The following is a 14,787-nucleotide window of genomic DNA, read 5'->3' as shown; positions in this document are numbered from 1 at the left end:
CAGAACTAGGGAGTCAGGGAATCATATGAGGATCACTTGGTTGATTACTTCCTTTATCTTGTGATTCCATGGACGCGTTTGGTCATGGACATGTTCAACTTAGATAGTTACCTTATTCCAGCTTGCAAAACTTCCTTTGGCATAAAAATATGGTGATTCCTTTTTAAAAATTCGATATAAACTAGGATCATCTGAGAAGAAGAAATTTCAATTGAGTCTCCTGTAGGGAAGACTAATGAAGTATTTTTTAATTAATTATTGGTGTCAAAAGAAGCAGACAATTGTGGGTAGAGTTATCATTTGTCCATAATTGTATAAGAAATATTACTAAATAAGCCATGGGAACAAGCTGATAAGTAGCATTGCTCCATGCTCTCCATTTTATTTCCTGCCTGCAGTTTCCTGCCTTGGTTTCTAACAATTATAGATTATGATTGAGACATGTAAGCCATACAAATGCTTGCTTCCCATGTTACATTTGGACATGGTATTTATTGTATAAAATATCTATCAGGGACATATATGAGATTTTTTTTCAAAACTCCTATTTACCAGTTTATTGCATCTGTAACTCCATCTATAACTCCAGTACTAGGGGCACTTCATGTTTCAGCCTCTGAGGACACAATGCTGCACATACATACACAGACAAAACATAAAATGAAAATATATCTTTTAAAGCCTGGCATTGTGATCCTCTCCTTTAATCCCAGCACTCAGGAGACAGAGGCAGATGGATCTCTGTGATATTAAGGAGATTATATATGATGAAGGTGGGGTTGGCCAGATGGGTCATCTAGCAATGGTATCTGCTGTGAAAGCCCAGCCATCTGAGTTTGATCACCAAATCCTACATAAAGGTGGAAAGAGGGGAACCAACACTTCAAAATTGTCCTCAAAGTGCTACACATGTGCATGGCATGGGGGTGCCCACCACATATCATGCACACAACAATGAAAATTTTTTTCAAGACAGGGTTTCTCTGTGTAACCATGGCTGTCCTGAAACTAGTTTTGTAGACCAGAGTCTGCAAACATCCAACCCCTGAGTGCTGCAATTATAGATGCATGGCACCACAAACATAGAAACATATGTGCACATATGTGCATGGAGACACAATTATCATGTATTCAGTTCTTATAACCTCTAATTTCTCTCTCTCTCTCTCTCTCTCTCTCTCTCTCTCTCTCTCTCTCCCCCTCCCTCCCTCTCTCTCCCTCTCTCCCTCCTTCTTTTCATCTCTCTCTCTCTCTCTCTCTCTCTAATACAGTAAATAGTTAGATCTTTTTTTTTTCTGTTTTTCAGGGCTGGGGACCAAACCCAGGGCCTTGTGCTTGCTAGGCAAGCGCTCTACCGCTGAGCTAAATCCCCAACCCCTAAATAGTTAGATCTTACTTAGAATTTATTTGAAAATTTTTTCTTTCAGTAAGGAATTTAAACTTATTTACAACAAAATTCTATATATATGTAATTTTATATATATATGTATTGTGTGTGTGTGATGTGTGTGTGGTGTGTTTTATTTATGTGTGTGTGTGTGATGTGTGTATGTGGTGTGTTTTATTTATGTGTGTGTGTGTGTGTGTGTGATGTGTGTGTGGTGTGTTTTATTTATGTGTGTGTGTGATGTGTGTGTGGTGTGTTTTATTTATGTGTGTGTGTGTTGTTGTTGTTGAGTGTCTTTCTTTATAACTTCCCATCTGATTTAATTCCATTTATTTGCTTATTTATTGAAGGCAGTACGTATGGTGGTCAGAGGATGATTCGGTAGAGACAGCTCTCATTCCAGCATGTGAATACACCTTAAGTTGTGGATCAAACTCAAGTTGGTAGCAAACACCTTTACTCACTGGGCTGCTTTGCCAGCCATGCATTTACATTATTGCCTTACATTAAAAAAATTATTATTTTTGCAAATTTCACATCATGCACCCCAATTCCACTCATCTCCCCATCCCTTCATATCCACCCTCTTTTGACTTCCCCTACAAAAGAAAATAAAAAAAATGAAAATAAAAACACAACACACACACACACACACACACACACACACACACACACACACACGTGCCCACACACAAATCTCACCATGGAAATCTCACCTGACTGCCCTGGTAGGGGAGGGCTTGTATCTCTCAGCACAGCATATGGACGTATAGAGACAGTTCTCCCAAGCTCATGCCCTTGGGCCCAACTCACCTGTACCCCTGCCAAAAGAGAGACGTTTACTGTACTGCCCAATTGAGGTTTGGGGTCAGGAGTTTCTAATGCAACACCCAGTGATGGTTGGGGCCAGATCTCTCACACTTAGTCCATTGGGGCCAGGTCTCCTGCACCAACTCCATCAGAGCCAGTTCTCCCATGCTGCTCAGGCAAGATACAGGGCCAGCTTTGCTGAGTGTGGTAGCTGGTGAGGGACAGGGCCAACTTAGAAGTATGCTTTAAAAGTAACATGACCTCAGGCCCCAGCCCAGATCACAAACATCCACATGTTCCTCAGAAGTAATATAGGCCACAGACATTAGCACAGACCCTAGCTATGGTAGGGTGAGGGTCTTGGCAGCAACTTGGCCTGGAGATCTCCATGATTCCATAGTCTTCTCATATCCACCTGTTCCTTGCCACCATTGAGTTTCCTGTCCCACCTCTCTCTACGGTGCACGAATTGCTCAACTTCACTTTCTCTCTCATTTCTTCACTAAGTAATTTCTCTTTTCCATTTCTCCACCACATATGTGCCTATTGTATGGCACCTGTTGCAGATCCCAGGGCATGGATTTGGGTGTCATTCTTCTGGATAGCTGTCCAGTGCCACAAGGACCCCCTTATGTGACATTTTAAATTAAACATTTGTGGTCTGGAGCTACAAAACCAGCTCTGATTAACAAGAGACCTGCACCATTAAAGTGAAACCTTTACTATTCTAGGAAAGTCGATGCTGGTTAGCTGGGGCCACAAAATCAGCCACAGTTAAGAAGAGACCAGCATCACTGCATTGGAACCTTTGGGGAAGTGTTTCTTCAGGTTCTAAGAATTGAGCTGTGACCCAAGGCAGACGAGACTGCATCTTGAGGTGCTAGCTGAGCTTAGTTATATGTATGTGCCTCTCACACAGTTCTGGTTTTGAAAACATGGAAACTGAAGTATTGAAATGGCATTGAGAACAGCTGAGACACAATAATATGAAACTAGGTGATGGGTGAGAGGGCAGACACAGTTGCAGTAAAGACCCTAGCATATTAGAGGTACAAGATAAGTGTGATGACTTCCAAGGACAACAGAGAATGTAGAGTGGATTTGGCCAGAAACTACCAGACATGCTGTTCGTACTGTGGTGCAACATCAGCAAAGTGGGGCTGCTTATTCAATTTGGGTCCCAGGGGAGCTGAGTTCATGATGCCAGACAGGGAGTTATTTACATTACTAGTGTTTAGTTTTTCTTTGATTTGATTGTAACTATGCTCTGGTTCTTTCCTCCTGGAATAATATTAAAAATGTATGAAACTTAATTTTTTTATTAAGAGAGACAGAGATTTTGGACATTTAAAGAAATGTTGGATATTTAAACAGAACAAAGACTTTTAAAGTGTTAAGATATTTAAAAACCATGGGACTTGACATGGTTTTATATTGCGATATTAACATAAAATTATAGTGATAAGCAGGAAAATAAGTTTGTGATTTAATGGTTTTGTGTTTGTCAAGTTCACAAGGGGATAACTGTAACAGTTTTTTTTTGTTGTTTTTGTTATTGTTTTTGTCAAGTTGACACAATTAAGTGTAGAAAGAGGGAACCCCAACTGACAAAATGCCTTAATCACATTGGCTGGAAGACAATCTCATGGGACATTCCCTTGACTCATGAATGGTATGGTATGGCATACGTCAGTGTTGGTGGTACCACCCCTAGACAGGTTATGCTGGGTTATGTATGAAACTATACTAAGTAAGCCATAGTGATCAAGCCAATAGAAGCTGTCTCTCCATTATCTCCATTTCCGTTCCTGTCTCAAGGTTGCTGACTTGAGTCCCAGCAATGGTTTCTCTTAAATATGGACTCTGATTGAGACATGTGAGCCAAATACAACTTTTCCTTTCCATGTTGCTTTTGATCATGGCGTTTATCATAACAGTAGAAAGCAAACTAAGAGAGCTAGGGGTAATTTCTGTCTGTTCTCTAGATAAATGCCAATTAGCAAATGATGATAGCACAAACACAATGGTGAGTCCTCTTTCCCTTCCACTCAGCTCTCAGAATTTCTCAAAAATGTCACCTTAGCAAATACCAATATTTAACAGGTCCTTTACTCCATGAAGCCTACTCATGAACCATGTGCTCTAAACAAATATAAAGAAAGAAAATTGGAGCAACAGTTTAGTGAGACACTCAGATGATCCTTCATCGTTCATATCGTTAATCTTATTTCTGTGACTAATACAGGAAACCTAGTAACAGGCTATGAGGAAGGAGGACTATGACATGAGCTTCCAACTTACAAGAATAAATTTAAACACATGTATACACATACATTAAGATAATGTGTATGTGTATACGCATACAAACATACAAATGAAAGTATAAGTCTTCCTGACAGTCAAGCCTGAGAATCTAACTTTATTTAATTTGAAAAACGAGGGATGCTTTGTTTTTACCTCAAGGTAATTCTCTATTTGGTCACCTGGTTCTGGGATCAGGTGCTGAGAATGCAGGAAATCCATTGCCTCTTTCTGACTAGGAGACACACTTCTGCTGACCTGCGCACCTGCACTCACACTAAAACAACAGAATTAGAATATGCATGTTTGAATAATTGCCAGAAATAATAACTAAACACTATTTGGATAAATATGAAATATATTGCAAATATTTCCACAGCACCTGAATTTGCCTCTTTGACTTTATTTTGATTGATTACCATTTAGTGAATTCTCATTTTTACACAGAACTACATCGCTCTGTATTGGATGTTACCATCTCTGTAGCTTTTATCTCTGGTTCATTTCCTCTGACTAAATCTGGATTTTTACATCGTAGGCTCTTTCAGTTATTGTGATTTTGGTTTAAATCTCTATTTATTGCTTTACTTTTTAGAGCTCTGGATGAGATCCATTTCTATCATTTTGTTGGATATCATTTGATTTGTTGTTATTGTATGACCCTAGTATTACTCCTCTCTCATCTTTTTTTAAAAAATGTATGTATTTATTTATTGACTGTTAAAATGTTACTCTTACTTTAGCACACCTGAGTTAAGTGTGGGACAATGAAACAAATACAACAGAATAGATACAGCATGTCAAGGAGGAAGGCTTTAAAACCATGCTATGGAAAAGAGGAGACTGGAGGAAGCCTGATTTAACAGGAACTTTGCACACTGATTAATGCATATGCAAATGCAGTATTCTCCAAAGGATTTGGCAAAGATTTTTTTTCATTTCCAGTCTTTTAATGTAGACAGACTTGCTTCAATACGGCTGATTTTAAAAGCACTGAAAATTTAGTACAAACAGTGGAATTTAATCCAGCAGAGCAGCAAAGGTGCCTGCAACAAAACTGACCACCCAAGATAATGGTGGACAGCAAGGCCGGAACACTCATCCTGTGGGCAGGAAGAGGGGCAACTGCAAAGTGGGGATTGTGGGTAACCTTAGCTTCTACTCGCTACTTAAGTCACAAAGATAACCCACACCCTTTAATTTTCTACTATATAATAGGATTATAAGGCCACAGAATTCCTTTGGGGAAAACGCTTTAATGATTTTAATATCACTTAGTCATTCTTTTGAAGTATAAAGTGTCTTAACTGGATTACAATTACAGATCATTTTTAAATATACCATTGCTGCTGTGATAAAATTATTTATACTATTTATATCTAATATTCAAAGAAATTTGCTATTAAATGCTGTGATAGGCATCAGTCTGACGTGCTTACCACATTCTGTCTCACTAAATCAGGAACACTGCATTTACAGAACAAATAAAGACAGGTAGTGCAGATCCCCCAGGGTCATGCTAGCTCTTCAATTAGCGATCACAACTCAGACATAAATCCTCACTGTGTGAAACATCGAAAGGTGCTAGTGGAAGTCGTCAGATCACTTCCCATCCCATTGTAGACCCCCAATCCAGGGGCCAGCAGATAAGACAGTAACAGAGATGGAAGAAAAACCTTCAGAATGTTTGCTGATTAAAACGTTCTCTTTCTTCATAACACTTGTGCTTCTCACGCTGAGAGTAACTGCCTGTTGCACTTTTGGTGTTTAAAATGGAATTCCTTGGGGGGAGTATTTTCTAGCCGACCTAACGAATCACATACTTTCAACTTCTCTTCTATATAATCTTCCTCAGACAAAGTGTTCTTTTTGTTTGTTTTGTTTTTTTGTTTGTTTTGTTTTGTTTTGTTTTTTCACCAAAGCTGTGGGTGTCTGTTTCAGCTCTGATGGTATCTTGTGGTGTCTTGGAGCAAGGTGGGCTCTCACAGGGAGAACTCTTATTACACTGCTTCCATTCCCATTGCTGAAGTGCAGTTCTACCCAGGAGCCCTGTAGGTTCTCCTCCCAGCTCTGCAAAGGAGCCAGAGCCCAACTGATACCAGGCTGGGAGGTAGTCACTGAGAAGTAGCAGGGTAGCCTACCTATTTTCACACTTCAGATTTTATTCCCCTCCTGGGCCCCCTCACCCCCGCCAACTGTTCCACATCTCATACTTCCTCCCCGCACCCCTCCCCCAGTCTCCATGAGGATGTCCCCATCCCCCACCCACTATGCACCCCCACCCCACCAAACCTCTAATCTCCTTGGGGCCTACAGTCTCTTGAGGGCTAGGTGCATCTTCTCTGACTGAACCCAGACCCCGGAGTCTTCTGCTGTATATGTGTTGGAGGCCTCATCTCAACTGGTGTATGCTGCCTGGTTGGTGATCCAGCGTCTGAGAGATCTCAGGAGTCCAGGTTAATTGAGACTGTTGGTCCTCCTACAGGGTCGCCCCCCTCCCTCCAGCTTCCTCCAGCTTTTCCCTACTTCACCAGAGGGGTCAGCAGCTTCTGTTTGTTGGTTGGGTGCACATATTTGCACCTGACTCTTTCAGCTGCTTGTTGGGTCTTTTGGAGAGCAGCCATGATAGGTCCCTTTTTGTGAATGCACCATAACCTCAGTAATGGTCTCAGACCTTGGGACTTCTCCTTGAGCTGGATCTCACTTTGGGCCGATCGCTGGGCCTTCTTTTCCTCAGGCTCCTCTTCATTTAATATTGATTAACTTCCCTGTAATATGGCCCTTAAGTCATGCTGGGCTTTATTTATCATAATAGATGCATTGCATTGCGAATTTAACAAATTGGAAAACAAACATAGCATACTTATGTTGGGAAATGTTTTTGTGCGCTATGTATTCAAATGCTGTTATCTCTCCGCAGAGCACTGGGTGCAGTCCTGATACTATTATTGTCATTATTACAAAGCAATTCCTGATTCAAAATATTTGTAAAACATTCTTCTCCATCATCTTCTGATTGGGAAATAAATAACCGATCTGCCCATTAGCTGGGCAGGAGAGATAAAACAAGACTTCCATGCCTTGAGAGAAAGAGAGGATCCCAAGGTACAGGAGAATTGCTAGGACAATAGCGATGAAGACAGTACCAGAGTGATATCAAGGGGGCAGGCAATGAATCCACACAGATAGGAAGTGACTGGAAAATAGTCCATGCATAATCAGGTTAGAGTAGCTCAGCACCTGCCCAGCTTAGGAACAGAAGCTTTGAGTAAATATGCCAAGTCTCTGTAGCATTGATGAGGTAGATAAAAGGGGCAATAGAAAAGCACCTGAATTATCTTTTACATACTTAATTTATAGAGAGGTCAGATTGTTGTACTTTAGATGTGCTCCACCTGGATACTTAGATTACCTTCCTGCTTTAAAGGACTTTTATTTTTCTTACTGCTTCCAAGAAGCATAAGATACTTTCTTTTACTTTAATTACTAGAAACTTTAAAAAGAATGTGTTTACATAAATTGCTAGGTAACATTCTTTTCTCCATAGCAAATATTGTTTTCTACAGCTAATGAGAGATGATTCATACCAAAATATTTTTTTTTAGCTGAGTACAATGCTAGACAGATGCACACAAGCTTGGTAGGGAGAAGAAAACATCAATCACAAATGTATGGAGAAATTGATTAGCCCCAGAGTGAGGGGAATGAGGTAAGAAGATGATAAGATATGGGAGATGCTATGAAGGTGGCATACACCGTAAGTAAGTATGTACACATGGGAAGACTAATAGGATTTATAGGAAGTGCTTTTATCTGCTGTAGAAATGATTTCCTCATACATCTTTCGTAAAATGTTTAAAATTTATTAATCTTTCCAATAGGGCCTGGAGGCACGGAAGCATATGTGTATGACTGAACATATGTATGTTAGGTGACGAATTCTACGGGACAATTTTTAAGGGCAATAAATATTATTTTGTGGAACTACAAAACATTAAAACATTTCTCGGAAATTATTGAGAGTGGGAAGTATAACAAGAAGTGGAAATATTTTATGTAATTATGACTAAAGTCCTTCTAAAAATTAATAGCAACAAGCAAATTGAAGATCAAATTAACCCAGAGTACTGTGAGGGACACACTTTACAAAATGGACACAAACATACGTTAAGGAATATTATGCTCAAAATGCAAAAAGTAAAACCCCGTAAACAACAAGGTAATTTGTTTAAAGAAGGTGGATAAAGGGCTGAATAATAAACATTGCTCTAATAAAACATAAAATAAAATTGCATCACAATTTTGTCACACACACCAAACACCCAAGAAAATTAACCCCAAAGAAAAAGGTTTATTTAGACTCAGTTTCAAAAGTTTATACTCATTTTTCAGGGTCTGAGGTGAGGTAGACCAGTAGTACATTAAATTTATCCAGCACAATGGGAGATTTCAAGTCTATAATATATGTCCTGCCTCTATAAATTTCTTAATTTAAGATATTTCATATTAGTAGGAACATTTAAGTCCTGCTTACATCACTTTGCATAAGATTTTCAGATAGCATGCATAGGAGTTTCACCTTTTCATTCATATATATCACGTGTTGATCCCTTATTCTTAGGGTTAAAATTCAGTGAGATATGTGCTTCCAGCACTTGGCTATTATGAATAAGGAATACAGTGATTCAGGTCTGTAAGATCCTATACTGTTAATTATGTCTTAATCTAGGAGAGGAGTTCTAGGACATGAAGGACATAGTAATTCTAAGTTTAATGTTTGTGATAATTATAAGCAGCTTTCCTTTCTGTTGTACTTTTATCATTTTATGTTTTCACCAGCTGTGACTGGAGTTTCATGTTGAATATTTATGGTGCTTTACTCTCACCATTTCCCTTTTTTCCTACAATTCTTGTCATCTTGGTAGGAATGAGGTAGCATATCATTTACCTTTGATCTGTTTTCTCTCTAGGACTAATCATGAAGAATGTATTTTACACTTAATGATAATTAATGTTTTTGAGAAAATTCCACTCAATTTGGTTGTCATTGTTTTAATATTGTTATTTGTGTTGAGCTGTAGATAATATTCAAATATTTGAATTATTAAAATTCCATCAATATTTGACTATCTTATTTATGCTTTTGTAGGTATGTTATCTCGATAATGTATTTGGTTCACAAAATAATTTAACACTGATAAACTTCATTTTGACTTTCTTCTATAGTCATCCTTTGTGTGATATATCTAAGACCCTTGTGTCATTTTTAAGACACTTGTTATTGTATTTAAATTATTTACTCAGTTTCAGGTAATGTGTTGTGCTGTGAAAGAGATTGCTTATGAAATTTCACTGTGTCTGCTCCATTGCTGAAGAACTGTTCATTCTCCCAGATAGTCTAGTTTCTGCCCTAGTAATGTGTGTGACTTCTTCATGGGCTATCAATCATTTTCGTATCAATCTTTTTCCTAGACCCCCAATTTTATTTCAGTGGTCTGGATTTCCTTAACTTAATGTAACTCATTGGTTATTATTATTATCTTTATTTAGAAAACCAAAAACTTCCACAATAGTCCATACTTGTGCCAGAATTGGTTTTGATTGAATCATTGTGTAAAAATTGAGACGTGTTCTTTTTCAAGATTGCATCACCCATTTTGTGTACCTTTCAATTCTCTAGAAATGTAAATATTACTTTTTGCTAAAATATTGATGCAATATTGAGAGTGACTGCATTTAACTAGCAAATCTTTGGTTATTAATGTAATCATAACACATCTGTCTTTCTGGTTTATTTATTTAGGTCTTTCTAATTACTTTCAGAAATTCTTTATGGTATTCAGTGATTTCTATTATTTCCTTGGATTAAAGTTATTCAGATATGTCATTCTTTTAGATGATATTCTAAAATGAGCATACTTTTAACTTTATATTCATGAATAATATTGTTCTATCATTTTAAGTTCTTATTATTTATTTTACACATCTATATGAGTTTTTATTAAATCTACTCCTGATCCCTCCCAAGCTTGTTGTTCTTCCTTTTCTCTCCCACCACATTTTACTCTCAACTTTTTTTTGAATCCACTCAGTGATGCCTATATGTTCATGAAAGTAGGACTGCATTTTAAACACGTATAGCCTCTCTGGGATCATATTCTTGAAGAAGATTGATTCTGGATCCTCTTTCAGCCACCAGTTGTAGATAGTTCCTCACCTAAGAGAGGTACTTTATTGAAAGATCCTTATTCCTTCCATACTGGACTGTTACCTGATTTGCTTGTGTGCATGCTATGAGCAAACAGACACAGCCACTTTGAGCTCATGTCTGCAGCAACGCAGAAAATATTGTTTCACTGCGTTTGTCTGATAATTACGCATCTCACTTTCCTTTGTCCCACTTGCATGGTGAACCTGGAGCCTTGTGGAAAGATTGTGATATTCTTCACCATTTAGAGCAGAGCCCTCCAATTTCTACTATCCTCTACATGTTGATTAATCATGGTTCTCTGTTTTAATCACCATCCATGACAAAAAGAAATTTCTCTGCATCAAAGTTAAAAGATACCCTAAGAGCTTACAATTTTTTTCTCTGTGTCTGTGTCTAGTTTGGGTGTAAGAATAATGCTGCCTTCATATTTTTATCTATGGCGAATTCTCCTATTTTGGAAGACATTGAATAGGACAAGTATTACTTCTTTTTTGAAATATATAAGAGAATTCTACTGGGAAGACACCCATTTCTAAGGTTTTCTTTAGGCAAGCATTTGTTTTCCTATTGAAGTAACTGTCTGAGTGAGAGGACCAATAAGGGTTAATTACTTCTTCAATCACAGTGTGGAGTTCTTATGTTCTTGGAATCTGTCCATTTTAATGGTTCAAAGTTATTCATAGTATTTTCCCTAAAAAGAAAGTTTAAGCAAATAAAATGTAGACTTTGCAATTTGGATAGAAGGAAGTATTACACTTACTTTATATCCAGTTCATTTCTTTTATGCCCTAAGAGCCAAGTGCCGTATACAATACTGAATTTTATAGTGTATGTTTTTGAAATTATTGTAAAAATTATGACCATGTAGAGACATGTGAAAGTTTTATTCTAGGGAAATGATAAACATATTCTCACATTTCGTGTTTATACAATTGATATTCATAAACTGTGTACTAGCTGGTGCCAATTTCTTGGTGGTCAAAGGGAAAATCTGCAGCTGAAGGCAGTTTATAACTGTCATATACTGTTTACTAAATCATGAAGATTATACTTGATCTAGGATTAACCTATTGAATAAATTCCCCATTTGATTATATGCTACAACTAATTTATACACATTAACTTATAAGGTTTCCAGTGTCTTATCACTTTACACAACCTTCTTTGGGAAAGCCTAAAATGAATTTCAATAAGTAATACATAAAAACGGTGACTGTAGGCTTGGTTCTTCAATTGTAGAAAACAAATCATAACAAAAGGTTCATGATGTTAAAACAGCTACTTGCCTTATAAATGGGAAAACCACTCGATATAATTTTGAAATAGTGGCAAAGCTTACAATGAAGTGTGTAAATCTGTGTATATGCTTCCTCAGAAATGACCTGCCATAAGGGTGTGTCATTTAGATGTTAAACTTCCTGGAAAAATGACCCTTGCACAATTGGAGATTGTGTTTAAATCCTTAAAGTTGTCCCCTGTACAAAACTGTGACTCTCTGAACTGTTCAAAGCCAAGGGCACTAGCAAGTTTTCCACTCACTGACAATCCCTGAACTAAGGTGAGGGCTCAGATTTTCTTTCTGTCTCAAGTTTCTGTTATTTAAAGTAAGTCTAGGTGTCTGGAGTTGTGAGCTCATATTGTGTTTCTTTGTTACTGGAAATCCCCTCTTCAGAGCCCTTAGAACAAACCATTGAAATGCTGTGCTGGGGAGCGCACTTCACAGAAAAGTATGACTTCATTCTGGCATGATTCGTCTTCAAATCAGGTCAGTGGTTTAGCTGTGAATGCCTGGATTGTTCTCGGGCACTGGATCAAATGAGACCTTCATTTATTTTAGGAAATTCATTACACCAATTATGATTGCCACAAAGGGATGCCTCATGACCGGGAAGTGAGAATTATAAGGACAGTGATAGTCATTGTTCACTGTTACATGAAGATTCTTGTTTGGGTTGCTCATTAATGTCTGATTATTTTTATAAAGAGTATTACTATAGTATAGATTGCAGATAAAAAAGAAATATACTGTACCAAAAAAGAGTCACTTAATGTATACCTTCCTTACAGTTTAACATCAGTTATAAAATGAAGTCCAGTGAGAATGTGTGCAGGAAGAGAAAGTACTGTGTCCTCTTGCTGTTATGTTTCTGCTTGGAAAGCTGTGCCCATTGTGCTTCAGCAATGCAAAAGAGGGATTAAAATATGGGCTTTTTATTCGTTAGAAAATTCATATTAAAACACTATATCTGATTTTGGGATGAAAAGGCATCAGATTTAGATTCTGAAATGTTTATGTCTGACTCTACTTCTTTTTTACTCCGGCCAACTTTCCAAATTCCTGAAATGCTTTACTCATATGTATGTATGTATGTATGTATGTATGTATGTATGTATGTATGTATATATATATATATATATATATATATATATGTAGCCACCATAGAAATTATTGCATGCATTCATTCTCCGCAGCTCTTCCTGTGAGTTATCACAGCCAAGAGAGGATGGCAGATAAAACATTAGTGATTATGTCACACTTTTCTTTACAAATAGTTGATCATGTAACCAGCAACTGGCGGGTTGCTTTTGTTTTTTTGTTTTTGTTTTTTTAAAGCTTCTTTCTCTTTGTTTTCATTCATTGTTTTGTGATTACTTACCAGTCTGCATCTGCAAATGGCACAGAAAGTTAAATTATTTCTACTGAAGGTTGGTCCTGGTGTCCTCTGAGTTTATAGCTTTTTATAACTGGAGTGGTACTTTTACAGAAAAGTTTAGTTATTTTGGAAGACAAAAACAAATAAGAGCCTGCCCACTAATGAATTCACAGCATTCAAGGAGGTAGTTGTTGGCTAAAGATATTATTTCTTCCTTTTTTAAAAAAATATTTAATTAGCAATTTTAGGTAATTTGAGCTTGAGAGGAAGAAGAAAATCTTTGAGAGTTACTCTGCTTTGGGTATTAGATTACAGAGGCTTTGATACTTGGCTAGCAAAGAATTTAAGCAAGAGAGATTAATATTGGTGATATAGATTTGATTTGATTTCAGTGAAGAAAGCTATGGAAATTACACTTACAATAGAACAATATGTATTGACTTCAGTAGTCTTCATGCAATATTCTGTTTTATGTGGAAGAAAAAAATAATACAATAATTGTTCACTGTTACATGAAAATTCTTGTTGGGTTGCTCATTAATATGCAAAATTTCAGATACAAAACAGTAATTATATTAGTCAAAGCTATCAAAAGTTGTTGTCTTAGAGATATACAATTACAACTCTGGGTTCCAGTACCGTTCATTGTGAAACCTATATTAAAATTATCTTATTAAGATCCATATACGTTTTAATAGTGTTTTAATAGTGTTGCAAATGCAGCCAATATATTAATAGCATTTAAGGTCGATCAGCCCACATTTTCTGAAATTCAAGAAGGTTAGACTTCTGCTGAAGACAATAACATTAACAATAACAGAATCAGCAGACCATAGACAGTAGGCAAAGGGAAAATTGTAATTCCCTGCCTGGTGGCATCCCTTCTGTGATATTTCATGGTAAACATTTACAATCATATAAATTCATTCAATTTTTAAACTTCCACATCTATCTAAAATGGAACAATGTTTTAAATATATCGTACTATTTTAATTTTGACCCACACTATCTTTAAGAGTCAGAGGTTTATCAGAAAGAAGAAATGTCTGGCCCATCTTTTATGTAAACCATACATGCTAACAAGTGTACTTATTTCTGATTGGTTTTTTCCCTTTAATTTCCCAACTTTGAGCAATCACAGTGAATTCTGGTTTGTGAGAGAAAGGCAGTGATTGGATACTTCCTGCGTCTTCGAATGTGGTTAAAAAGAACATGAAATAGATCAGAGAAGACTTAGAAAAAATAAGAGAGAGAGAAAAAGCTGAGAATTGGCATCAAAACTGGTTCTCCTCCTCCCCTTGGTTGTTCACCCTGCTTCCCTCCCTGTTGGGCCCCCTTAGTAGGACTTCTTGTGCTTATATCTTTTGGCCCTTGGGCATTTAATTGTTTAACCAGCTTTATTAAACAACCAGTAGATAATATAG

General features: G+C 37.1%; 1 pseudogene; it reads right to left on the bottom strand.

Moving 5' to 3' along the window:
* Positions 1–6,057: 6,057 nt before the first annotated feature.
* Positions 6,058–7,247, bottom strand: Bnip3-ps6 (BCL2 interacting protein 3, pseudogene 6; annotated as a pseudogene).
* Between the last annotated feature and the right edge of the window lie 7,540 nt (positions 7,248–14,787).

The sequence above is a fragment of the Rattus norvegicus genome, chromosome 11 (genome assembly GCF_036323735.1).
Source record: "Rattus norvegicus strain BN/NHsdMcwi chromosome 11, GRCr8, whole genome shotgun sequence".
NCBI classification, from domain to species: Eukaryota; Metazoa; Chordata; class Mammalia; order Rodentia; family Muridae; genus Rattus; species Rattus norvegicus.
Note: the sequence above shows the minus strand (reverse complement) of the source record. Positions and strands in the feature narration are given on the sequence as shown.